Source organism: Carya illinoinensis, chromosome 4 (genome assembly GCF_018687715.1).
Source record: "Carya illinoinensis cultivar Pawnee chromosome 4, C.illinoinensisPawnee_v1, whole genome shotgun sequence".
Classification (NCBI taxonomy): Eukaryota; Viridiplantae; Streptophyta; class Magnoliopsida; order Fagales; family Juglandaceae; genus Carya; species Carya illinoinensis.
Window position 1 is genome coordinate 18740372 of NC_056755.1, and position 2716 is coordinate 18743087.

A 2716-nucleotide genomic window follows, 5' to 3' on the forward strand; every position below is an offset into this window, starting at 1 on the left:
TTTTAAATTTGAAAATAATAATAATATTAAAAAATAATTTTTTAATAATTTTTTATTTAATTTTTAATTTTCATTTAAAATTATCACATGTCACTGTCCAAACAATCTTGAAAACATTTTTCTCTTTCTGGGTCAAAAGTCGCAAAAACCAGCGCCCATCTAAGATGGGCAATTACACAGGACCTCGTGATCAAAATGATGTCATCGAGTATTTAAGAATTTTCAACTCAATTAATGGTACGCTCTTGTGATTGTATCCATTCACTGAGCCCAAAGTTTGAAAATTTGGAATGCCATCTTATAAACTAAATATGGTAGCAAAATTCATGATATAGAGTAGAGATGGACGCGCATACAATCTGATATAGGCATACCAATACAACCACGCATTCCCAATCCCACCCACATAAACAGAGAGAAAACCAAGTTATTAATAATTGAATATAGGTTTGTAAATTAATAAAATTACTCGATAAGTCTCTCCAAATCAATTCAGTCAAACTCGAATTCACTTTTGGCATTTCAAATAGAAGAAAAAATGTAAATTTTAAACTTTTCTTACAAATTACATTTTTTCTTACAAATTAACTTATGCCATATCGTTCACGTAAAGAACACTTGCATTTAGAAAACTATATGGAAATACTCAGGAATGGAGCTGACAAGATGGATACAACATGTGGCATGTGATGTCGACAAGAAAGAAACACAAACATCCCTTGTGAGCTTTACAGAAATTATTTGAAACTGGTGAAGGTCGGCATGATCCCCACTTGTTACTTTATAAAAGGGACGGAAGAAGTTAGGTCCCCACGTTTTGCTTCCCAACAGATCAAACCGACCGCTCCCTATTCCTTTGTTTTGGGTAAGCGAGACCATACAAAATATAAAAAGAAGAAAAAAGAAAGATGTCGATTTCGGCTCTTCTGCTTTATATATGTACAAATCAAAAGCTTATAATAAACATCCTGTGTTTATTTTCAAATTTTATATCCAATTCTACCTTTCTGTTTTATGATCAAAGCAGAAACCTTGGACCCAGTTTTTCTGTCATGACATCAAAGCAACCTCCAAAAGATATCTTGCCTTTTGAATTTTCAGGGGGTGATGATTATGCATAAATGATTTTATTTTATTTTTCATTAATTTCTAACATTCCAAAAATTTTATAGGAAAAATATAGTTACAAGCATAATTGTGCACTAATCTGTGCATCAATGTGATGTGATTGATGAAAAAGTAGATTTTATTAAAAACAGTGTTAATTTAAATTTAAATATGAATAAATCAGTATTGGGACACAAATTAGTGCGCATGAATCTTGAGAAAAGTTACTGATTATATATTTTTTTTTTTCCACTCAATAGTTAAGGAAATATCTTTTAATAAATTTATAATTTTATTTTTAAAAATGTTCAGGGGATTTTAAAAAGTGTTTGAAAAAAAATTTACATTACCGATGACTTTCGACTTTTTTCCAATGGGTGTAGCAGTGCTGATTTTTTTCCCACTATCCGCGATTGGGTGGTGCCATTTAACATATCAAAAGTGACCGAATCTATACTGAGATTTTTTTTTATATGTTCACTTTTCGTAATTTTTATGACTACTTTTTTTTTGATAAGTTTTATGACTACTTTTTATGACTACTTTTTTATTCATGTACAATTCAAGAAGTGGAAAAATAAAATTAAAAAAAATTAAAAATTCGGTACAATTTCGTTCACATTTATTATGCTAAGTAGTGTTTTCCCTCGCAATTTACATGGCAATATACCACGCCAAATTGCCAAAATGCTCACATGCCCATTGTATAATCTCTCTCTCTAGAATTGCGACGAGAAAAGAAACGAGTTGCAAGGAAAAGATGTAGAAAAAAGTTCAAATGGAGTTTGAAGAATTTCAAAACATAAAACTAATCAATGGGCAGAAGGTACACCATCACCAGGAGGTTGAGTATATCTTCACATAAGGCCCAACAAAAAACAGGTGCCGCCATCCGAGGAAAACTCTGTATCATTGGCAAAGTACTGTCTGAAAGAGGAGTCAACAACGAGGCGTTTAGAACCACCATGTCGCAGATATGGAGACTTGAAGGCTGGGTCCGGTTCAAGGACCTGAATGAACAATGCTTCCTTATAGAGTTCCAGAGTAAAAAAGACAAAGAAAAGATACTTAGTGGTAGGCCATGGTGTTTTGACAAGAATTTATTAACTCTCCAAGAGGTGGATGAATCGATGTCCATTAACGCTGTTAACTTCCAGTATGAGCCATTCTGGGTTCAATGCTATAACGTTCCCTTGGCTGCTATGAATGAGAAGATAGGGGAGAAGATTGGGAAGTGTCTCGGACATGTTATCAGAGTAGATGTTGACTCTGATGGTTCTGCGTGGGGTCGTTGCCTTCACATCAGGGTGGCTGTGGACCTCCATAAACCCCTCCTCCGAGGAAAATGGTTAGGGTTTGAAAATCAGAAACTCTGGATTTCATTTAAATATGAACGACTACAGAATTTATGTTTTCATTGTGGAGTCCTGTTTCATAAAGGAAAAGAATGTGTAAGGCCATACTATGAAACTCAAAATGAAGAAAAAGCAAAAATGCAGTTTGGCCCGTGGCTAAGGGCACAACCCATGCATAACTCGATATTTGATATGCGTAAATATGGGGGGAAAGGGGAGAATGGGGTACAGAACCATTGTACACCTGCAGGGGA